Raw genomic sequence first — 24,538 nt, 5'->3', positions numbered from 1 at the left:
GCAAACTGCAAATCCCAGAACAAACTTAGTTGGTCTCTAAGGTGCTACTGGATTTTTTTTTGTGTGTGTATTTTTAAAATTTATTTCGACTGCGTCAGACTAACACAGCTACCAACCTGAATGCAGATCATCAAACAGAGGAAGAACACTTGCTGCTATTAAATGGCCTTGGCTTCCAGAACTAAGAGAATTTGTATTCAGTTCACATTAAGAGCTGCATTTATCAAATTTGTACCTTCCCTCAAAATTCATGCTTATCTGAATTTTGCAATGCAATTCTCCAACCAGCAACGGTTTGCAAGTACAGGAATACAGGATCAGGTTTAAGGTGCTGGTTTTAACCTTTAAAGTCCTATACGGCCTAGGACCCTCGTACCTATGGGACCGCCTCTCCTGGTATGTCCCATGGAGGACCTTACAGTCTTCAAACAAAAACATCTTTGAGATCCCAGGCCACAGGGAGGTTAGGCTGGCCTCAACTAGAGCCAGGGCTTTTTCAGCTGTGGCCCCGATCTGGTGGAACACTCTGGCACAAGAGACCAGGGCCCTGCGGGACTTGACATCTTTCCGCAGGGCCTGCAAGACAGAGCTGTTCCAATGGTTGCCATTAATTTGATTCTGAATTGATTTTAGAATGTATTTCAATTAATTGACTGTGATTTTATGTAAATTGTGCTATTTTTATTGTTGTTAGCCGCTCTGAACCTGGCTTTGACTGGGGAGGGCGGGATATAAATAATTATTATTATTATTATTATTATTATTATTATTATTATTATTATTATTATTATTACACTAGGTCAAGGGTGGGGAATCTTTCTTTTAGTCCAGGGGTCTCATTCCCATCTGGGTTACCTTCTGGTGGCCATGTCCCAATGGTGCATGGGGCTAGAGGCAATCCTAAGTGGAATAAGCGGTTGAAAATGTTAGGATATTTCCCTTCCACCTTAAAAGGGAGCAGGCTTTGTGAGTCACAGAGTCTGCGTATTTCCTGTTCACAGGATGTTTATGTTTTCAGTTGCTTTCGTTTTATTCCTTCTTGCCTGAGCATACCGATGCAGGCGGTCATGGTTTTCTTTGTTCTGACCAACGCTAAATAAACTGTAAATATGCTCTCCTGCTGTGCATCTTTTGCTGTGTGAATTCTGCTGATAGAGTGTGCACCAGCCTAAGAATGTGGCAATCTATTTTCTGAGGCTTCGTGTTGCTAATTGCTGATACTGCGTGTCTACGGGAGATCGCTGGATCGTCCGGCAGCCGGCTTGAGCGCTATGATGGACTTTGCCTCCCTGGCAGTATCCCAACAGAAAATGCACATTTGCACAGTGGGCATTTCTGCACACCCCACTCTCCATTCATCCACCTGACCTAGCAAGGGGCTTTGTTCAAGGACACATTCCAGTCCGGCAAAAACACCCAAGGAAGAGTACGAAGTAGGGCTGGGGAGGGGTGTGGCCTGGGAAAGAGTCTCAAGGGCCAGATGGAGAAGTTTGGAGGTCCATGCTTGGCTCTTGGGTCTAATGTTCCCTGCATGAAATCAGGAAGAAAAGGAAGAAGAAGAAGAAGAAGAAGAAGAAGAAGAAGAAGAAGAAGAAGAAGAGGAGGAGGAGGAGTTTGGATTTGATATCCCGCTTTATCACTACCCTAAGGGGTCTCAAAGCGGCTAACATTCTCCTTTCCCTTCCTCCCCCACAACAAACACTCTGTGAGGTGAGTGGGGCTGAGAGACTTCAGAGAAGTGTGACTGGCCCAAAGTCACCCAGAAGCTGCATGTGGAGGAGTGGGGAAGCGAACCCAGTTCACCAGATTACGAGTCCACTGTTCTTAACCACTACACCTCACTGGACCCACGCTGGAAAGAGAAAGTGGGCACAGCAACAGGCAGACAGAGAGGAGATGAACTCAGATGTTTTTGCTGCCCCAGTATTTTGGGTTAGGCTAGAAATTCTGCTTCAGTGTGTTCAGTTCGGCCACTTGTTAATGTTGGTCTTTGAAGTCCTAATGAGACTCAGGCCCAGGCTGTACCACTGGGCTGGGACTGTACCACTTCCGACTGCTAGTGGCATTCGCATGACTGAATGATTATCTTCGTCAGGTGTAGGGAACCTTTGGCTCCCCACACGAACTACAACTCCCAACCTCATCCCTGGCCATTGGCCATGCCTGGTAAGGCTTTTGGGAGTTGTAGTTCAGCTGCATCTGGAGGGCCAACGTTTCCCCACATCTCATCTACACGAACAAACATGGATGGATGTCTGTATGAAAACTAGTATGTCAGAGCAAAGGTTCTAGGCTAGCCTCCTCCCTCTCCCCTCCCCCCTTCTTCTTCCTATTCCTCCTCGGTTCAGAGGAGCATTCATTCACATAAAGGAACCACTGACCATGTAAGTCCCCACACCTCCAACACCTCATTTTGGACTCACAGCTGTGCATGGAGGCACAGGTTAATTCTGTGTCCAGGGCAGCTGTCTACCAGCTCCACCTGGTACGCAGGCTAAGACCCTACCTGCCCGCAGACTCTCACCAGAGTGGTGCATGCTCTAGTTATCTCCCGCTTGGACTACTGCAACGCGCGCTACGTGGGGCTACCTTTGAAGGTGACCCGGAAACTGCAATTAATCCAGAATGTGGCAGCTAGACTGTTGACTGGGAGTGGCCGCCAGGACCACATAACACCAGTTCTGAGAGATCTGCATTGGTCCCAGTACATTTCCGAGCACAGTTCAAAGTGTTGGTGCTGACCTTAAACGGCCTTGGTCCTGTATACCTGAAGGAGCGTCTCCACCCCCATCGTTCAGCCTGGACACTGAGATCCAGCGGCAAGGGCCTTCTGGCGGTTCCCTCATTGTGAAAAGTGAGGTTACAGGGAACCAGACAGAGGGCCTTCTCAGTAGTGGCGCCCACCCTGTGGAACACCCTCCCTTCAGATGTGAAGGAAATAAGCAGCTATCCTATCTTTAAAAGACATCTGAAGGCAGCCCTGTTCAGGGAAGTTTTTAATATTTAATGCTGTACTGTTTTTAACACTTGATTGGGAGCTGCCCAGAGTGGCTGGGGAAACTCAGCCAGATGGGCGGGGTATAAATAATAAATTATTATTATTATTATTATTATTATTATTATTATTATTATTATTATTATTATTATTATCATCTGTGTCTGAAGTGGTACAGACCAAGCACAGGTTGACTACCTCAGTGAGAAAAGGTATGATGGGGGAACTGTTGTAAGCTTTGGGGAGAGGAGAGTTGCAGGTCTGGCCTGGCATATTCTTTGTTAGGTAAACTAGTGATGATATGTTGCTATGGGAATTAAATAGTTGGCCGATTGCTTCTTGGTACAGGATCATTTGGCAGAATGGTCTGACCTTCCCCTCTCACAGCTAAAGATGAAAGCATCCAGGTGTCTTGCCTGTGGAAAGAACAATAGACTACAGGTTGAGAGAGAGAGAGGCTGAGAAAAATACAAAGATCTCAGTTCGTAGGCTCTGGAAGCTAACAGCATTTTTGCAAAGAGGAGGCTGCCTATCTCCCTGGAGATCTGACGTGAGAGCAGTAGATTATGGCTGTCTGATGACACACTTGAGCTGTGCTCCCTTCCATGCTCAACCTGTGTATTTGTAAATAAAAGCAAATATTACAAAACTGCAAATAAGCCTCTAGTGGCCTCCTTCCAAAGGAAACCAAATCTGGGTAAGTCCTGGGCCCCTGCAAGTTCTCACTGTTCAGAGAAGTGGGGTGCACATAACAGAACTCTTCTAATGGACTAGATTGCTAAACAAATTCAGCAAAAAGGTCTGGCCTGCACATCCATGAGAGAGAGAGCTGATGTAATCCCGAGGATGTAAAAAACCCCATCTGATAACAGATGGGTGATGCAGTTATTGGGACAGAGGGGAAACCTAACTGCCTCCAAGCAAAAACCGAGAGAAAGGAATTTGAGGAATTTGCTTTCTGTGACTTCTAACGTTAATTGATTTATGCTCTCTGGACTAATGTGCAGATAGGAACATAATTATCCATTGGATCTCACTCTTCTCCAAATTTTATTAAGCATAGATTGGCTCAGGTATGTCCCAGAATACATATGTTCGGATGAAATGTAGGAATGTTTACACCGAGATAAAATGTACACTTAATAGAGATTGTGTGATAAAATGCATATTTAAATACAACTTTTTGAACAGATGTTTGAAAAGTCCATTGATTAAGGTGAAAGCAGGATGGAACAGACGTGTGAATGGGCGTGGGCAGGAGAGAGACTGATCCATTCCTACTTTATGCCAAGTAAAACTATTTATCCTCCTAGCCCAGTGTTGTATGCTTCGATGGGCATCAGCCCTCCAGGGTGTTACTCTGCAGTTGCTAATCTTTTAATTGCAAGGAGAATATATATATATATATATATATATATATATATATATGCAAGGAGAACATTTTTTAAAAATAAAAAAAAACTGCATTCCCTGGTTGCATTCTGAAGTAGTACAGTCCGTTCTGTAAAAACACATACACCAACACACACTACTTCATTCTATTATCTATGCAGGTATGCCCAAACACAAATTAAAGTCCAGACGAAGGTCCGATTCACAGCCGCTGCAAACACCCAAGGGCAGGGGTTGAGTGGATCTGGGGTGAATTTGACAGGAGCTAAACATAAGTGTTGAGCAGCCTTGATGAATCAAATCAAAATCCCACCTCATCATTTTCCTCTCACCAAGAGGGTCCAATTTTATGTGCCAAAGGAAGCTAACAGAACTGGAGAAGATAGCCAGTCCCTGATACCTATATGTTAAAAAATCATGGCAGTTGGGCGGAGAGTCACTGAACTCAAAGATTTGCTCTCCTCCACTCCTTCCAGCCACCCTCCTTAAAACGCTTGTCAACACATCTTCAGAAAGTAGGAGGCCATCTTTTTCTGCTTTTTGATCTAGCTAAGTCTGGATTGTTTAATATATCCCCACACGTTGTTGTTGTTGTTGTTGTTGTTGTTGTTGTTGTTGTTGTTGTTGTTGTTGTTCTTCTTCTTCTTCTTCTTCTTCTTCTTCTTCTTCTTCTTCTTCTTCATTAAATATTATAATCAGGGCAGACACTCCACAAATCAGGATTCCCACTTGAAGCCCTGTACCCGGCCTGTGTAGAAGAAGCCCTTTCTTCCTTCGCATCTGCCGCCCATCGCCTCCTCCACATCAACATTACTCTGAGCGCTTCTGTGCGGTTTTTTTCTCTTTTTGACGAGCAAAGCCCCACCATCGCCCCCTTTCCCCCACGAGTGTTAGGGATCAAAGATAACATTCTTTTCTGTCTGGTACACTTAGCGGACCTGCCTCCTCGCCGGTGGGATGAAAGGGACTCGCTAAACTGTTGCCATTTTGCAACATCTGCTATAATTCCCCTAAATCCAGATTTGTCTGACACAAGGCCCTCCTGCGCTGACATCACAGCCATGTGACGGTGTGAGGCCAGTTGCATCAAACTCGGAAAGACGGGAGCCTCTGGGCTATGGTTGCACGAAGCAAACCGGATTCTCTCCCTCTCCCTTTCTCTCTTCCCAACCCTCCCCCTTCCTTTCCTTTTGCTTTCTTGCCCGGGGGCCAAACACTTGTGGCAAAGACTTATTCAAATGGCAAGTTTAAATCTCCCCGTAGAAATATACCCAGGAACGCAGGAAACATGTGCTTTCGTGAAACAGACCAAAAAAAAAATATCCCCCCAGAAAACAACACAATAAGAAAATCTATCTGGGCAGCTCGTAGTCAAATGACCTGATCGCAAAGTACAAAACCCTGTGTCCCAATTAATTACGGCTAAGAAGCTCTGATACACAGAGAAGAGAAGGAGGATGTTAATCCTCCGCTCTGTCCTACATTCTTAAAATAGCCCGCATATATCACGGATAGTCACCCGCGGAAATAAAAACAAAAATGGCTGCAGGAATGGTCCCAAGACCAAGAAACTTGATGTGGGGGAAAGGATGTGGGGAATGTCGTATTTGTGATTGCATGGAGCCCACAGGTTTCTGGGTGCAGACGGAAGGGGGCAAAAGAGGGAGAGAAGGAGCAGCTCTCTGCTTCAGGGGAGGGGAGAGAGGGGGGAATAAGGATGGCAGCAAATTCTCTCCGGGTTGCCTGTGACTCCAGAACGGGAAAGGTCATTTCCCCCATGGGATGGTTGCGCCTTGGTCACAGCAAAACCAGGAGCTGCTGGAAGCACACCCTAGTTGTCGTGGTGTGAAGTCCCGTCTTCACCACGGTGGCAAAGGCCCCATCTTCCAAACGGTTGGCTGCAAAACAAGAGTTTGGCTGCTGGGTGTATGAAGAGCAGAGCATGTCTGCAAAGATTTCTCTTTCTCCTCCGAAGAGGTCCAAGGTGGCCCAGGGTGAAGGAATGCAAATGAAGCACTTAAAAAAAACTCTGAAACTCTCCTGCCAGTTCTCGACACATCGTGGCTGGGGAAACTCAGCCAGATGGGCGGGGTATAAATAATAAATTATTATTATTATTATTGTTGTTGTTGTTGTTGTTGTTGTTGTTGTTGTTGTTGTCACCCAGTGTTTCCCTTACTGTGGCTCCTGCTGCTGTTTTCGCTTGCCTTTGTCTGGACAAATGCTTCCAGGGATTCTGAGTCCTTCTAGGCCGAGTTCATCTGAATTCCTCATGGTTTATATCGGGAATCAAAAAAATGGGAAAGGAAGCAAACCTACATGACAACACCCATTCCTATCACAAATGGCTGTTGGGCAATCGCATCAGACAAGTGAAATGGATCTCAGTTCCAAAACTCCCCAAATGGGCAGAGGAGACAGCAGATACTAAGAATGGACAAATCATTCTATTTCCAGTGTGCCTCAGTGACACGTGTTCATTCACATCTCTGTTTTGTTCTGCATTAATCTCCTATTTTGTTTTTTAAAAAGAGAAGCATGAAAATGCAGATACTTGAGTAATATTTCATAGTATTTTGGAATACCTAGCTATGTATCTGAATAATACATATTTAAATAACATTCCATCCAATGCAGGCATCTCCAGATGCATTTTATTCTAAAATACATGATTTGTAATGTGCTTTGGCGCACTATCTGATCTGAGGAATGTGAAATCCAAAGGAGCATTATCGTTTGAAACAGACTTTTACTGCAGAAGGTGTAAATCAGATCAGTTTACAGTGGTGCCTCGGGTTACAGATGCTTCAGGTTACAGACTCTGCTAACCCAGAAATAGTACCTCGTGTTAAGTACTTTGCTTCAGGATGAGAACAGAAATTGCGTGGCAGCAGCGGGAGGCCCCATTAGCTAAAGTGGTACCTCAGGTTAAGAACAGTTTCAGGTTAAGAGCGGACCTCCAGTTCTTAACCTGAGGTACCACTATACTTTAAAATTCAGATAAACCGCATGACTCAGGCCCCCATAGTGCACATGGTGCCTGGTTCTTTATAAGTGAGTTTCTCTTGGCTGGTTGGGCACTAAGTAGAGTCAGGACAATTAATGGAGACTGCCTCAGGTAAGCAAGTATTTATCGGGAGTATTTTAAGTCTGAGACACAGTCAAAGAGGTACAGGCAGGTATCTGGTGACTTCTTGCATTTCTTCCTCTTTGAGGTCCCAATGTTTGAGAACGAGATCCACTTTTGGGAGTTCACCTGGGACTGATGGGAGTTTATGTGTGTGTGTTTTCTCCCAGTAAATGTATCTCGAGCACACTGAAGCCTCCCTGGCTGCCCTGTTCTTCCTGATCTGAGACAGCTGCACGTGTGGAATTACATCACTATATCTTCCCTCGGGATTTAAAGTGCAGGCACCCAGGGAGGCTGCACCTTGTGGACCACTGGCAAGAGGATGTGCCGAATGATGGAGCAAAATTGTGGCTGTGATCCAAGTCTGAACATGCCCCAGTGTGCTCTCATAAGCAATGTCCTGCTGATATAACCCCATTTCTCATGCGTAGACCCCCCCCCAAGTTTGTTGGTGCTCCATGATTAGGACACATGCCTCAACTGGCCCGTAACGGAAACAAGGATTTAACCATTCCTAGAGAGCTGCTTTATGTGGGTGGCTGTTTAATTAAACTCAAATCATGTCCTTATTTTAATGCTTTTGCAAGTCATACCTTCATGGTTATTGCCACTCCTCGGTTTTAACTTTGCCCTCCCTTCCCTCCCTTTTAAAAAGAAACACTCCACCAGCCTCCCTAAAAATGGCTCCCTCACGACGTCGTTTTTCCTAATACCCCCTGAAACTCCTCAAACTCTTTCCTGAAATACTTTCCTTGGTAAATGTATGTGTCAGAAAGGAGGTGTTGGGGAGGGGGAAAAACAAAGGCTACTGTCAAATTGATTAAGTGAAGGCTCATTAGAGAAAGTAACAAGAGGCAAAATCTGCATATGCATTGCAGAATTGTGTCTGATCTTAGCTAAGTCCTGAAAAGACAAAATGAGTCGAAACCTTCCAAGTTGTTCAAGGAAGAAGGGAGGAAGGGAGGAGAGAGAGGGGGGGGGAAGGGCCTCATTTCAACAAACCCTCAACTGGCTGTCACTCCTTATAAATACGCATTAGGACAACCGTTGCTAGTGCCACTTCAGTGAAGTACCTGCCAGTATTTTAATGATAAATCTTGCATTTCAGGGACCGCGGAGCCAGCCAAATAAAACAACAGAAACAACAAAATCATTATGGGCCAGTCCTTGATAGACAAGGCCACAGATTCAGTTGGTGAGTGATTTGAGAAGGAAAAATTATAATTGTAAAACTTATTATTATTATTAGCTAATTGCCAAGCCGTTATAATAAAAAAAACCAACTAGACTAAAAAATTCTTTCTTTTTAACCTCGAAAGGTAAAGATAAAGCAACTTCTGGCTGGCTTCAAGATATCCATCCATGCTAAAACAGGGGCCATGTGGGAGAGAACACCAAAAGTTTAAGCCTTTGCTCAAGAGACACATTATAGACGCTCAAATATTAACATTGCACTCCTAAAAAAAGAGAAACAAAAATCACAAGCATTGTTTAATGGGAGAAGGAAGGAAGAGGCTACACCCTGGGAATGAATAGAAGGAAAATTGCTGAAATCAGAGGCTGTCTAGATGCTGTTGGGACTCCAGCTCCCATCATCCCTGGCCACTGGCCTTGCTGGCCGGAACCTGATGGGAGTTGAGGTCCAACCACATCTGGAGGGCCACATCCCTGGTTTAAACCATACCTGTTTGCAGGAAGGGGAAGAAAGCAAAACACAGCAATCCACTTCTCCAGATTTAGTGTCCTATTTCCAGGGATGAAAGCTGGACCATAAGTAAGGCTGATTGCCGAAGAATTGATGCTTTTGAATTATGGTGCTGGAGGAGACTCTGGAGAGTCCCATGGACTGCAAGAAGATCAAACCTCTCCATTCTTAAGGAAATCAGCCCTGAGTGCTCACTGGAAGGACAGATCCTGAAGCTGAGGCTCCAAGACTTTGGCCACCTCATGAGAAGAGAAGACTCCCTGGAAAAGACCCTGATGTTGGGAAAGATGGAGGGCACAAGGAGAAGGGGACGACAGAGGACGAGATGGTGGGACAGTGTTCTTGAAGCTACCAGCATGAGTTTGACCAAACTGCGGGAGGCAGTGGAAGACAGGAGTGCCTGGCGTGCTCTGGTCCATGGGGTCACGAAGAGTCGGACACGACTAAACGACTAAACAACAACAAACTCAAAATGAAAGCACCCGTTTCTCCAGACTAACCATGCCCAAAACTTACTTTCTTCCGCACGAACGTACCTGAGAGCTGAGAATGGCAGCAGAGGCACTTTTCCGCAAGGGCCTTCAGAGGCAAGGCCAATGGAAGCTGGAAAGGGACTTCCTAGAGCAGCCTTTCTCAACCTTGGGTCCCCAGATGTTTTTGACCTACAACTCCCATGATCCCTAGCTCACAGGACCAGTGGTCAGGGATGATGGGACTTGTAGGCCAAAAACATCTGGGGACCCAAGGCTGAGAAAGGCTGTCCTAGAGGAAAGGCCCTGGTTGTGGCATAGCCTTCTCAGATAGAGTCACCCAGCAGGGCACCCTCACTTTTACATTTTATTCTCCAGATCAACGCTTTCCTTGTCTTCCCAAGTCGTTTTGATGAACACAGAGCACAGATAATTATATTTGCCCAGAGTCACTTTGGGCTAGTCGCCATCTCTCAGCTTCAAGACATCGGGATAGTTGCTGTGAGGATGAAATGGGGGGAATAAAACAGATACAGAAAGCCCTGAGCTCCCTTGAAGGACGAGCAAGAAAGAAATATGACCAATACACACTAGAAACTACAATTTTTTAAAATGGAGACAGACTCTGAGGAGAACAGGAGTCTCCCAGCAGAGCCTCCAAGTGTCCCTATTTTCCAGGGACAGTCCTGGATTTACAGATGCCGGCCCAATTTCTGATTTAATCCTGGAATGTCTCACTTTTCCTTAGGACGTCCCGATTTCTATCGGAGAAATGTTGGAGGGTATGAAGTTATGCGACCCTCAAGCCAAGGAGAAAAGTAACTAAGCAACCTATAGAAGACATCTGAAGGAATGTTTAATTTGGAATTGGAGAATTGGTTTTCTTAATTGTATTGTGATTTGGTATTGTATTAATGTGGCATGCGTTGGATTAATATCAAGGAAAAATTAATATTTAACAAAACAAAAACAGAAGACACCTGACGGCAGCCCTGTATAGGGAAGTTTTTTTAAAAAATGTTTAATGTTTTATTATGTTTTTATATATGTTGAAAGCTGCCCAGAGTGGCTGGGGCAACCCAGTCAGATGAGCGGGGTAGAAATAATACAATTATTATTATGCAATAGGATGTCCCTACTTTCATCAGAGAAATGTTGGCAGCTGAGTTCTCTTACCTTTTAAAAATCAAATATTTGTGTGTGCATGGGGCTCTGGAACGGATATACCATATTTTTCCGTGTATAAGACGCTCCCATGTATAAGACGCCCCCCCCCTTTTAACCCAAAATTAAGAAATTAAGTTGTTTAGCTTTTTTGGGGTGGGTGGGGGAGGTCACTTCTGCCAATCGCTCGCCCGCCTGCCTGCCACTGCCGATCGCTTGCCACAGCCATTGCTGATCACACACCTCGCTACAGCCGCCTATTTTCTGTCCGCTCGCCACCACCACCAGCCCACCCGCCCCCTTGCCACAGCCGCCAATCGCCTGTCCAATCACCGCTGCCAATGTCCTGCTTGCTGCTGCCATTAATTGCACATTCCCCCCGTGCATTCACTATCCGTGTATAAGACAACACCCATTTTTTTTGCCTTTTTTTAAAGCAAAAAGCATCGTCTTATACACAGAAAAATACGGTACACCCAATTCCCGAGCCAAAAATCCTCCTGTTTCCGTAATCTATAAAGTTGTGACCATTTCTAATCCAGACCATTGTCTGCTTGAGTTTATTAATCACATCTTGTGGGATGGCTGGTTGTGGCACTGCAACCGGGTCCCCAATAAACAAACTTTGTGATGAGTTTCCCCGTCTTTTTTTCCAGAAAAAGTACTGCTTTGGGGGAAGCCATGACTGTTTAATAGTGCTTCAGAATCATAGAACTGTAGAGTTGGAAGAGACCCTGCGGGAAATCTAGTCCAGGTTCCAGTACAGGAAGCCTTAGATGTATGAGGTGACTGTGGCCCTGGCAAGTTTTTAAGTCAGATGGCAGGCAATGGACCAGCCACCCCATCCCAGAGTTTATTTTTTCCTTCCAGAGCTGGGCTGGCTGATGCTTTAAGAGTCCGCCTCAACACGAATACTCAGACAGCCCCAGCTGGCTATCTAAGTAACCTCTCCATCAAACTCCAGATTTGGTTTATCTCCATTCTCGCCTGTCTCTCTCTTTTTTAAACACTACAGTGGTACAAGCGAGGCAACCTCTCCGTGCGACAGGCCGCAAATGACGTGATGGCTTTGACTGTAATCCATGAAAGACAGACACTTGGCTATTAAGACTAAAAAAAAAGATGTCGAAAACATTGCGGAAAGACACCCCTGATGCAAAAGCAGCTTGGCTTGTGGTGTCAGGTTTTAAAACACACACACACATACTGAAAATATGAATATGTAAACGCGTCACTTTTCAGAAATTTAAACAGACATGCCCTTGGTTGGGAGCCTGTTTGCTTGTCTCGGAGTTAGGAAACACACACACACAAAATCCTAACCCTGCAACAAAACAGATTTATTGGCAGGCGCTTTCTTTGGAAATGCGCAAATTATTGTATTGCCACAAAACTGTTTTTATCGCAGTGTCAGAAAGGCTTTTTTTTTAGTGCTGTTGTTCTGGTGGTGGTTGGCGGCTCCTTTCCCCCAAATCAGCCTAAAGTCATAATATTATATATTTTGGCAGATCGTAGTAATCACAAATGTGAGACTTAAATCTTAAGCATTTCCCTTGCCCCCCCCCTTCCTTAAATGCTCTTAAATGGCCCCATAGGAATTCTCACTTTGGGCTTTCCGGCAGACCCCAAATACCAGGTGGATTCCAGCACTTTTTAAATATAATGATATTTATTAAAGTCGCTCTGAAAAGAAATGTTGAAACGAACGAGCATCGGTGTTCCATTGAGACCCAAAACCGCGCACCAAAAACCTCTCCCCAAAAGGGCTGGAACTGTTTAATTAACAGAGGAAGGGGTGGGGGGCAGGGGAGGGAGAGGCACGCCGTTAATCAGAAAGGATATTATTGCGCGACATGGATATAAAATCTGGATTTTTTGTTTGGGAAAGGTCGAGGGAAATATGTAATAATATATAGAGATTTCCACCCCCTCCGAAAGAGAAGGGGGGACAAAGGAAAAATGATTGACACAGCCGGGTAATAGTTGCACCATGGTGAAGAAATAAGTATGTGGTTTAAGAAAAGCACAGCAAGGAAGATAATGTTAGTCAAATGTGCTTTAGCGCAGCCCAAGCTGGGGGAAAAAATGCTCTTTTGCATTTGGTCGGCGGCGGCACTTCTCGCGAGCTGTAAGCAATTTAGACACAAGTGCACCTTTTAAACTAATTCCTTATGCCAGAATGAGAGAGAGAGAGAGAGAGAGAGAGAGAGGAGCCTGCCTCATTAATATGCCAGAATGGTCAAATGAGAGATTAATGACAAAGTCACCTGCTAAAGCGCCAAGGAACCTGTTGATTACGAATAAGCCTTCGAAAATAAGATACCGGTCTGTGGAGCAAAACGGAGACCAAAGGCAACAAGTGTTCCCGTAATTTATTCCTGCTTTGTACAAGGGCATAAAGCTCCTTTTATGAACGTGTTTGTGGGCCCCGCTGTGAACCCTAGGTGTGTGCTTTTCCGCTGATTTATTAATTTTAGTTTCAATCAAAGCGTGTCACCTGCAGACACAAAAATGCAGACTTCGCCTCCAAACATAACAGCAAAAGGGGGTGGGGGGGTTGGAGAGAGAAAGCATTTAATTCTGAGAAAATAAAAGAAAAAATAAGCGTCAGCATTTTTTTTTTAAAAAAAGAAAATAATAATAACGAATATGATATTAATACAAACACTAGACGAATCGACTCTCTGGCAGAGACGCCGAAACGGTTCTTGGCAATGCAGCTGAGAGTGTGTTGCTGAGGAGGAGGGAGAAATGGCCTCGAAATTAAATTAGACATTTTTGTCATACTTTGAAAGTCTGGGGGGAGTAAAGCTAACGGGGATCCTGTCCTTGGAGCAGCCGTCCCCCTCTCACGGGCGAGGGTCTGCATTCTCCCACAACGAGCTGTGTGAACGAGTCCACCGGCCCCCCCAGCCAAATGTGCAAAAAATTCTCAATTAGTTGTCTTTATTTGGTGAACACTATGGGGTACTCAGCTCCTCTATAGAATTATGGCGGGGAAGCCAGGCTCTTCACCGGCTTATTAGCATTCTCGCAGGGTTGGAGTACAGCTGATAGCAGACTGTTGCCTTCGGAAACTGTTGGTGGGATCCTCGCCACCCTCGTCCGGCCTTTGTCCTTCCCAGCCCCCCTATTCCAGCCAGCAGGAAGTTCTGCCCCATGTCCAAAGCCTTCTGGGATACCTTCATCGCATCAACACTTTGCCTGATCGACAGGCTCCCATCCTCTTTGTCTACCAGCAGCAAAACGTCACCCTCGTGTCCTACCCGTTGCCAGCATGCAGCCCCCAAGGGATTAACCGCAAGGGGAAATGGCCCTCACTAGAATCTTTGCCGACAAAGCTAGACAGCATCTTAAAAAGCAGAGACATCACCTTGCCGACAAAGGTCCGTATAGTTAAAGCTATGGTTTCCGCAGTAGTGATGTATGGAAGTGAGAGCTGGACCATAAAGAAGGCTGATCGCCGAAGAATGGATGCTTTTGAATTATGGTGCTGGAGGAGACTCTGGAGAGTCCCATGGACTGCAAGAAGATCAAACTTCTCCATTCTGAAGGAAATCAGCCCTGAGGGCTCACTGGAAGGACAGATCCTGAAGCTGAGGCTCCAAGACTTTGGCCACCTCATGAGAAGAGAAGACTCCCTGGAAAAGACCCTGATGTTGGGAAAGATGGAGGGCACAAGGAGAAGGGGACGGCAGAGGACGAGATGGTTGGACAGTGTTCTCAAAGCTACCAGCATGAGTTTGACCAAACTGCGGGAGGAAGTGGAAGACAGGAGTGCCTGGCGTGCTCTGGTCCATGGGGTCATGAAGAGTTGGACACGACTAAACGACTAAACAACAACAAGAATCTTTGCCGTCCAGGGGCTTGGGTAGGGGCCTTTACTAGCAGGGCCACTTGGCTTGAAATTGGTTCTGATGCCTTCTGCATCTGCTTCTGTTTTTGTCTTTGAGGAACCCTGGTTAAAATATTGTGAGCATGAGCTGCAAGGTGGGTCTGCTCCGCTCTAGGATTTACAGAAGTTAAATCTCCAGTGGCAGCGGTGATGGTAGAGTTAGGCGTGTTTTGCGGGGAGCCTCCGTGGCACATCATGGCAGGAGCGTTGGCTTGTCTGAACTGCACCGCACAGGGCCTCACTCTTGCCACCAGTGACCTGCCTTGGGAAGCCAGGAGAACAATGGTGTCCCACCTCAGTGGCCGCTACTGATTAGGAGAAATCTCCATGTAAAAGCTGATGAATTACATAAGGACTTTTTTCTTACACAATCACACACTGATGCGAAGAACTGAACTATGGAAAAATAAGAGACTGGGGAAAACTGAAATTGACAAAATTGCCCATCCATCTCTGTGGATCAGCTACAGAGGCAACCATGCAACTGACTAGAAGAGGGTGGTCCAACATTTGATGCCCAAGCCCTCACACCATCTTCCAGGTAAGTGACGCACTGGGCTTTGGGAAGGAGGTGAGAGGTCTCTGACAGGGCCCTCAAGTCCTTATGCCTCCTTCCTAAAGCTTAGTTAGCACTTTCCCGACTTTGGGAAGGAGGTGGGAGGGCTCTAGGATCCCGCCAGAGCCTCTGTGAGTGACTGGAGGTGGTTGGGGGAGGGTGGATGGTGACTAACGGATTGAGATTGAATCCTGAAAAGACGGAAGTACTGTTTCTGGGGAACAGGGGGCAGGCAGGTGTGGAGGACTCCCTGGTCCTGAATGAACCTGTGTCCCTGAAGAACCAGGTGTGCAGTCTGGGAGTCATATTGGATTCTCAGCCATCCATGGAGGCACAGATAAATTCTCTGTCCATGGTGGTTGTCTACCAGCTCCATCTGGTACTCCAGCTGAGACCCTACCTGCCCGCAGACTCTCCGGCCAGAGTGGTGCATGCCCTGGTTATCTCCTGCTTGGACTAATGCAATGCGCTCTATGTGGGGCTACCTTTGAAGGTGACTCAGAAACTACAACTAATCCAGAATGCGGCAGCCAGACTGGTGACTGGGAGCGGCCACCAGGAGCACAATTCAAAGTCTTTCAAACTTGGAGGGTCTGCAGCACCCTTGGGCTTCATGACAGGAGAAAGGCAGGACAGATATCTTAGCAGAATAACTTATAATTGTCTTGGAGGGGGAGCTGCAGCTTATGCATTTGGAGAGAGTGGGCAGCGGCCTCCTAGCAGCTATTCATCATCGGTCTACATTTTACAGCTCAGCATAGAGTAAGGCATAAGGGTCAGGTGGCACAATTTTAATTCAAGTGGAACGGCAAAAAATCTTGGAAGTAGATAATTTTAGCCCAATACACCTGGTGTGTGTGTGTGTGTGTGTGTGTGTGTGTGTGTGTGTGTGTCATTTTGGCTACTTCTGCCTTCATTTATACCCAAACTAGGTTCTTGGGAGTGCTGCCTCCCTCTCCTTTACACACAGACACACGGACATATCTTGCGTTCCGAATGTCTTTTCCAAGGAAGAGGGTATTTGCTGCTGTAGGGAAAACTCCCGCATTGACTAAATAAACAAGTTGTCTTATCAACTACTATAAGCCTTGAAGTCTAATTAATTTAGTCCTGATCAATACCCTTGAATGAGGCATTGATTTCTGGAGGTTTAATTCCCCCCTCCCCTCTTCCTCTCAAGGAAGTGGGAAAGAATTATGCACTCTCTGCTTTGCCCTTATTTTATTTTTTCTAAAAGGGTTCTTGCTGCTAAGGTGTTTCATACTGCTCACCTTTCAATGTATTCCTCAAACTCGGGTGGGTGTGGAAGTTGAACGTAGAGCAGAGGAGTAAATTTCAAATTATTAGTGTTCTTTGTTCCTGGCCCAGAACTGCCTTCTAGGTGTGGGAATATCATCTTTTTCCTTTTTAAAGATATCCACAGCTAGAGCATTCTTTTTAAAATAGACATTTCCTCCAAACTACTATGATTGCTAGCCCTTGGATCCAACAACCTCTTTGCTCTTTTCTTGCTTTTAAATACCTGGCGATGTTGGCCTCACAGTCAGAAGGAAATGCAACAGTTGGGGAAAAAAGGTTTTCGGAAAAATATAACGATTTCAAAGTAAGCAAAATTCTTATCTTTACATTGCAAGGGCAATGCTAAGGTTCAGCTTGAGGGTAGTTAGAAAAAGAAATAACAAGAAGGTCAGGAACTTTGTGGTAGAGTACAAGGTTTGGCCAACTTGGGGTTCTCCAGCTGTTTTGGATTACAACTCCTATCAGCCCCAACTGAACCCCCAAAACTGGATCTCATCCCCACAAACTGAAACTACAAAGAAGAAGAAGTTCAACCAGTCACTAGATATGTACCTGCCTATACTTCTTGGACTGGGCTACAGGCTTAAACGCTCCCAATAAATACATGCTTACCTGATGCAGTCTCCATCAATTGCCCTGGCTCTACTCAGTACCCCAGTCAGCCAAGAGAAGCTCACCTGAAGAACCAGGCACCACGTGACCTGTGGGAACCTGAGTCATTCACGTTCCTCTGAATTCTGACTTACACCTTCTGGAGTAAAAGTCTGCTTTGAGCGGTAATTCTCCTTTGGACTTCACACGCCTCTGAATTTTGCAATACAGTTCTGAGATCAAACAGTGTGCGGAAGTGCATTGCAAATTGCGTATTTTGGAATAAAATGAATCTGGAAATGCATTTGATGTTGGCATCCATCTGTCCTGAGAGACAATGGAGTGCGTCTCCAGGGGTGAAGCCAAACTGCTACAATATCAACACTGAAGCAACCTCCCTGAGGCACAGGCCTGGGAAGTGTGTATTGGGGGTCCTGGGCTGCCCAGATGATAAGAACCCCCTCTCAGCCTCACTGATGTGATCCAAAGGAAAGCAGAGCAATATGTTTGGTGTCATCTTGGCTGCAGGATTTGCCAGAAGGAGGTGTCTCAGGATCCAACCATCTTAGGGAGTACAGTGGAACTTCGGTTTTCGAACGTAACCCATTCTGGAAGACTTCTGAAATGTTCAAAAACCAAGGATCAATGGGCAGTCGGCAAAATCTACTTAAAAATGGAAAAACACACAGCAGAAGCCGTTCGACTTCCGAGGCACGTTCGAAAACAGAAACAATTACTTCTGGGTTTTCGACGTTCAGGTTCTGAATCGTTCATCAACGGAGACATTCAAGAACCGAGGTTCCACTGACTCCTTGGCCTTTTCTTCTCCTGAAGATATCTTGCAAGCCAGTGGAGGTTTAGGATCAGAGTTTTCCCTCTCCTAAATGGTCTACCTTCCCAGGTTGATGAGCCCATCTGCCCATACATTGAGACAAATGTTTTTTTTAAAGATGTATTACTTAAATGCACATTGAAGTATTAAACGTTAATACGCAGGAATCAGAGTAAACAATTATGTGTCCATGGTCTATGCTTCAAGTCTGAAGATTGAACGACCCTTGTACCTGTGTTCAAAGGTGCATTAAGACTTGTTTCTTTTCAAAGTGGTCAGAATGGAGAGGTGCGGTCCAGTGGACCTGGTTAACCCAAGGATGGGTCTACAAGACTGAAACTTACAGCCTACAATAGTTTGTTTTTTTCTTACTTATATACTACTGTTGAGCACAGGTGTGATGGCCTGGGATTCGGACTCAGAGGCTGAACCTGAGGAATCCCAGCCTGCACAGGAGTCCCCGCCGCCAGAACCAGCTGAGCCAGGGCTGCGGCCTGAGCCCAAAGGGTCCTCACTTGTGCTGGATCCTCAGGTGCAGGCACCAGCTGAGTTTGCTCTGACTCATGAGCTGATGGAGGACCCATTGCCTGCAGGTGCTCCACTCTCAGCCCCGTCAGGGGAAGCTGAGGTTGCTTCTGGGTCCGGTAACCCTCCAATCTCTCCTGAGCTGCAGAGGCTCAGGGCAGAGAGGCAGAGGGAACTAAGTTCCCGCAGGAGGAGTGCTCGCCTCCAGGCCAGGAGAGGTGAGTCACCTGTGGACTGGGGCCGCTCTATGCCTCGGGAGAGATAAAAGCCAGCCAGCCCAGTCCCAGGTTGTGGGAGCAACGTTGTTGGTAGCCTGTTCCTGCCTGCACCTTGTCCTGCTCTCCTGCCAGAGTTCCTGACCTCACCCAACTCCCTGCCTTGGACCCAGCTTCAGCTCTGATGGACAGCCTCCATACCGCACCCTCAACCTCGGACTGGACTCAGACTTTGCCTCTCGGTTAGCCCCTGGGACCAGCACAACAGATCTCCCATTTTGGGAAAAGGCTGTGGCTCAGTTGCAGAGCACCTAGGTTCAATTGCCGTAGGTTCAGCCATCAGCATCTTCAGGTAGGGAAGAAAATGTACCCTGTCTGAAACCCTGAAGAGCTGCTGAACAGGCAGTGCTGAGCTAGCTGGAACACTGGCCTGACTGGGTTAAAAGGAAGAAGAAGAAGAGTTTGGATTTGATATCCCGCTTTATCACTCCCCTTCAGGAGTCTCAAAGCGGCTAACAATCTCCTTTCCCTTCCTCCCCCATAACAAATACTCTGAGACGAGTGAGGCTGAGAGACTTCAGAGAAGTGTGACTGGCCCAAGGTCACCCAGCAGCTGCATGTGGAGGAGCGGGGAAGCGAACCCGGTTCCCCAGATTACGAGTCCACCGCTCTTAACCACTACACCACACTGGCTTCTTAGCTTTCAGAAACGCTTCACAAAACTTTGAACCTGTTGTGAGGAAGATTCCCTGAGGTGGAACATTAAGTATTCAGCACCATCACAACTATTATTGTTTTCAGTTTTCCAAAATGATCTTAATTGAAGAAGTGCAGGGAATATTTGGCAAAGAGCTGCCCTCCGCAAAAACTTGAAATTAAACTTGAAGATTTTGGAAATCTGCTCCGCAACCAAAGACACAATTGTTGTTCAAGAGTGAGAAGCCTACAGTTCAGCCTTGCGTTTATCAACACCCTTGGTAGCCATAGGCGACCAGGAATTCCGGACAGGTGAGTGCATGGAAAGGCACAATCACAATTATTATTAACATGGTTTAAAATGGTTCTGGTGCACAGTGAGGCCGCAAAGATTACGGAAGAATCCTTCACACCATCTCGGCTGCTTTTGCAAAACCATGGGGTAACTTTGGCAGAGTTGGGCCAACCACAAAGGGAATTAGCACACCCCCTCCCTGCCCCACACTTACAAATCAGCTTAAATTTCAGCCTTCTGTCCTAAAAGAGACTAGTCAGACCTTGCAAGCGCCCTTTTATTTCCAGCCCCCCCCGCCCCCCGTGTCCGGCAGGCTGGACTGCCAGGGGGTGGATTCTTTTATGAAGGCTTTCTGGTCCAACAAAGCGGTATAAAATAGATTCCGCATCCTTCTCTCCCCCCCTCCCCCGTCCTGTTTTCAATTCCTTTCAAATCTAAATATAGAATAACGAATGTTTATTTTTAAAAGAAAGTTTCACCAATTTTTGCCCTTCCAGTGTAAGGTGTCAAAAAAGAGAGAAAGAAAGTAAGTTCGGGGAGGGGGCGGGGAGAGGAAACATAGGATTTCTTGCTAAGTTCCAGCCCTTAATCTCTCTTTTGGGGGTGGGTCGGGGGAATTGGAGTGATTTGTGTGGGGAGGGAGGGAGGGAACTTGATGAGTTTCCATAGACTTTTTTTTTTTTTTTTTTACAAAAAGCTCTATTACCGGAGAATGGGTTGAACAAACTTTCCTGATATGTGTGTGCCCCCCCCCCACAAATCATTAATTGTCCCCCTCTCCTCCGCTAAGGCCTATGTAAATACCCTTGCATAATGCCCCTGGCTTTTGTGAGGGGATCGCCAAGCAGTCGCCACTTAGATGTGTTTTGTGGGGGTGTGCAATCCCCCCACACCTTTTTTTTTTATAATTTCGAGGCGTCATTTTAAAAGACTGTAAAGAAGCCTGGCCTTAAGCTGTTTACCAACCGGGGCCAAAGCTGCCCCCAGTGCCAGGGAGGCGAGGGGGGAGAAGAGGAGGCAGGCGGCAACGGGAACACGCTGGCACAATGGCGAGCGGCCATTTTCAGCCCCGAATTATTGGCCTAACCCCGAACGTCTCCTAATCTACACCTCTTTTTAAAGGACAAACACCCTGCGCGTCACATGAATCACCAAAACTATTACAAGCCCCCCACCACTTGGGAAATCCTCTGCAGTGACCGCAAAGCACAATATTGTTGGGTAATCTCATTGTTTCCTTCGCCGGCGACCAGCGTTTTCCGTGCCTGCCTATGTTCGATTGTTCGATTGCATGCGGTGGGCCTTTTTTTGGGGCGGGGGGGGGGTTGTCAGTTATTAAAACACAGACAAGTCCCAAATGCTGTATGGGCAGCACAGGACTAATGCCAGGGAGACAGCCGGACGCTTTTGCAAAGCTCAGGGAACAGGGAAGATGTGTTATACTGAGTCAGGCCACCGCTCTCTGGGGCTACCTTTGAAGGTAACCTGGAAACTACAACTAATCCAGAATGCGGCAGCTAGACTGGTGACTGGGAGCGGCCGCCGAGACCACATAACACCGGTCCTGAAAGACCTACATTGGCTCCCACTACGTTTCCGGGCACAATTCAAAGTGTTGGTGCTGACCTTTAAAGCCCTAAACAGCCTCAGCCCAGTATACCTGAAGGAGCATCTCCACTCCCATCGTTCAGCCCGGACACTGAGGTCCAGCTCTGAGGGCCTTCTGGTGGTTCCCTCACTGCGAGAAGCAAGGTTACAGGGAACCAGGCAGAGGGCCTTCTCGGTAGTGGCACCTGCCCTGTGGAATGCCCTCCCATCAGATGTCAAAGACATAAACAACTATCTGACTTTTAGAAAACATCTGAAGGCAACCCTGTTTCGGGAAGTTTTTAATGTTTGATGTTTTATCGTGTTTTTAATATTCTATTGGGAGCCGCCCAGAGTGGCTGGGGAAACCCAGCCAGATGAGCGGGATTATGTATAAATGAATGAATGCATGAATATTATTATTATAGCTCAATATTGTCTACACTGGCTGGCAGAGGCTCTCCAAGGTTTCAGATAGATGCATTCTTCCACTCCTAGTTGGGGATTGAGATTGGGATTATCTGAGAGAAGACAGATTATTTGCCCAATCCAGCAGGCTCTTCTTATCTTCTTGCCATTGAGCCAATGCCCTTACCGTATAAGTGAGTGGTCTTTGTATGGCTTATATTTACAGGATAGCCCCCTCCAACTCTTGCAGGGCCTATTATGCAGGGGCCCCCATATGTAGAACTCACTCCCAGGGAGGTAGATATGTCCCTTGTTTTATGGGGTCTAGACACAGACACTACAGCTGCTGATCTCAAACCTGGGCTCCAAGATGTTGTTGGACTACAACTCCCATCATTCCTAGCTAGCATCGCCAGTGGTCAGAGATGATGGGATCTGTAGTCCAAGAACATCTGCCAACCTGGGTGTGAGAAAGGCTGTACTCAAGACTGGGGTGGCCATGTGTCACAGAGCTGGCCCAGTCATTAGGCATGCCTCACCTCTGGCAAAGAAGCGTTACCACTGCTGGCACCAATAATAATGATAATGATGATGATGATAATTAATAATAATTAATAATACCCCCCCAGCCAGAGCTGGGCTCAGGGCAGCTAATATCAGTAAAATTACAGTAAAAACATAATAGGGGGAAAAAACCAATTTAAAATACATGTTAAAATGCAATTTAAAATGCAGCCTCATCAAAACCATAAGGGGAGGGAAACATAAGGGCCAGACTGAGTCCAAACCAAAGGCCAGGCGGAACAGCTCTGTCTTGCAGGCCCTGCGGAAAGATGTCACGACCCGCAGGGCCTTGGTCTCTTGTGACAGAACGTTCCACCAAGTCGGGGCCAGTACTGAAAAGGCCCTGGCCCTAGTTGAGACCAACCTAACCACCTTGCGACTTGGAACCTCCAAAATGTTGTCATTTGTGGATCTTAACGTCCTCCGCGGGGCTTAACAGGAGAGGTGGTCCCGTAGGTACGTGGGTCCCAGGCTGCATTATGGGCAAGGTTGCGCCCATTTTGTGTGATATCTCACCCCAAATCTGCACATTCTTGCCTGAAATTGGCGCTGATGGCAATGGTGCTTCTCTGCCATTGGTGGACGTGGTGGCTGCAAGTGGAAGATGGAGCCAGATTGTTTTCTGCTTGTCTGGAGAGTAGGGCCTGGCCTGAACCAATGAAGTCAAATGGTAAGACAGTAGATTTCAATTAAACATTAGGAAGAACTTGCTGGCAGTTAGAGATGTTTGACAGTGCATTGCATGGGCCATATTTTAGAAATTCTGCTAGACACTGACTTCATAGCAACCAGATGGTCATCCACCTCCATAAAGCCAGTGTGGCATAGTGGTTAGAAGGTTTGAGAACCAGGACATTCACAGGGAAATCAAAATGCTTGTTTACAAAGCTATTGTACTACCAGCCTTACTGTATGCTTGTGAAACGTGGACCACCATCTCCAACTCCTCGAAAGATTCCATCAACGGTGTCTCCGAAAAATGTTACACATCACTTGGGAAGACAGGGGAACTAAGGCCAGTGTACTGGAAGAAGCAAAAATCACCAGTGTCAAAGCAATGATTCTTCAACATCAACTTCATTGGACTGGTCATGTTGTGTGGATGCCTGATGATCGTCTTCCAAAGCAACAACTCTATTCCGAACTGAAAAATGGAAATCGTAATGCTGGTGGTCAACAAAAGAGGTTTAAAGACTCTCTCAAGGCAAATCTTTAAAAAATGTAGTATAAACACTGACAAATGGGGAACACAGGACTGCGAGCGCTCCAGTTGGAGAACAGCCTTTACTAAAGGTGTCACGGGCTTTGAAGACACTCGAACTCAGGACGCAAGGGAGAAACGTGCTGAGAGGAAGGCACGCTTGGCAAACCCTCACCATGATCAACTCCTGCCTGGAAACCCATGTCCCCACTGTGGATGGACGTGTGGATCCAGAATTGGCCTCCACAGTCACTTATGGACTCACTGTTAAGACTGTGTTCATGGAAGACAATTGGCTACAAGTGATTGCCGAGGAGGAGGAGGAGGAGGAGGAGGAGGAGGAGGAGGAGGAGAGTGTTGGGCCAGGGCCTGGGAGACCAGGGTTCAAATCCTCATTCGGCCATGAAGTGCCTTGAACCAGTCACTCCCTCTCAGCCCTACCAACCTCGCAGGGTTGTTGTTGTGATTAAACAAAGCGGGGAAGAACCACGTAAACTGCCTTGAGTTCTTGGAGGAAAACGTGGGATAAAAACGCAATTAATAACAAGTGAACGAAGAGATCCGTCTTAAGAAATTATTGATCGCTTGCACGCTTATGGGAAGCCAATGAGGGTTTAAAAAGTGCCTATATGTGGCCCAGGAATCATCTCCTTCCATGGAGGGGAGGCAAAAAATCTGGTTAATTACCATCACAATGCAACTGACTACAGCCACCATCTCCCTTAAAACCTTTTCTGGCGAGGATGCTCTGTGCAACCTTGCCTCCGCAGGTCACCTCCAGAGCTGATAACCTTTCCAGCAGACAAATGCATGTCAAATTGGCTCATCTAATTAGAAAGCTGGGGGAAGGTGGGGAGAAGGAGGAGGAGGAGGGAAGAAAAAAAACACACCAACAGACTCCCAGAGAGAGAGAGAGAGAGAGAGAGAGCCTGACTGTGGCTGCAGATGAAGTCTCTCCCCCCCCCCCCCCGCCACTTTACTCTGGAAGGAAACTGAGTCACTTAACATTTCAATAGGT

At 46.5% G+C, this 24,538-nt stretch overlaps 1 long non-coding RNA gene across 2 annotated transcripts in view; it reads left to right on the top strand.

Moving 5' to 3' along the window:
* The window catches only part of LOC128416038 (uncharacterized), an 86,811-nt gene extending 75,863 nt beyond the window's left edge, over nucleotides 1-10,948 (top strand). For both annotated transcript variants that reach the window (XR_008331124.1, XR_008331123.1), the window contains 2 exons: nucleotides 8,626-8,712; nucleotides 10,441-10,948. This is a non-coding gene — a long non-coding RNA (uncharacterized LOC128416038). The remainder of the gene's footprint in view (nucleotides 1-8,625; nucleotides 8,713-10,440) is intronic.
* Nucleotides 10,949-24,538: the final 13,590 nt, after the last annotated feature.

This window comes from Podarcis raffonei, chromosome 1 (assembly GCF_027172205.1).
Source record: "Podarcis raffonei isolate rPodRaf1 chromosome 1, rPodRaf1.pri, whole genome shotgun sequence".
In the NCBI taxonomy this organism is placed as follows: domain Eukaryota; kingdom Metazoa; phylum Chordata; class Lepidosauria; order Squamata; family Lacertidae; genus Podarcis; species Podarcis raffonei.
The sequence above is the reverse complement of the archived record's forward strand: the minus strand, read 5'-3'. Positions and strand labels throughout refer to the sequence as shown.